Source organism: Chinchilla lanigera, unplaced genomic scaffold (assembly GCF_000276665.1).
Source record: "Chinchilla lanigera isolate Chin_1 unplaced genomic scaffold, ChiLan1.0 scaffold00008, whole genome shotgun sequence".
Classification (NCBI taxonomy): domain Eukaryota; kingdom Metazoa; phylum Chordata; class Mammalia; order Rodentia; family Chinchillidae; genus Chinchilla; species Chinchilla lanigera.
The window spans coordinates 11,490,814-11,491,350 of NW_004955409.1; positions in this window are offsets into that span (position 1 = coordinate 11,490,814).

Consider the following 537-nt stretch of genomic DNA (forward strand, 5'->3'; position numbering starts at 1 on the left):
GGAAAGGAAGTAATGTAGTAAAAAACAATATATTATTTCACGAGAAGTATTAAGTTAGCACGCTGCACAACCTTCCAATTTATGAATATGAGTGTGATTAGCTACAAGTCAAAAAAACCCTGAAGCTTTCTTAAATAAACTAGGAATCTGAGGTCCAGAATGAGGGCAGAGAAAGTACATGCCAATCCTATGTGCTTGATGGATAAATGGCTTCTATCAAGTGAAATTATACAGCATAAACTGTAAGTAATGTTCTAGGGTGACTTCTTACTAGAAATGTCCAAAAGGCATTGATTGAAAGTGACATCAACACCTCCCACCCCAGTGAGGTACCAAGACAGAAGGAAATAATAGGCAGATGTTCTCCATTTCTGTTTCCATTTTCTTATTCAGTGTGCAGCATGATCCTAAGACCAAACTGTTTGAGTTTGGGGACCAAGGAAATGATTTATGCTGGGATGAAGGGGAAAGGAAGCTATCTAAGGTACCATCTTCTTTTTTTTTTTTTTTTTTTTTTTTTTCTCCAGTACCGGGAAC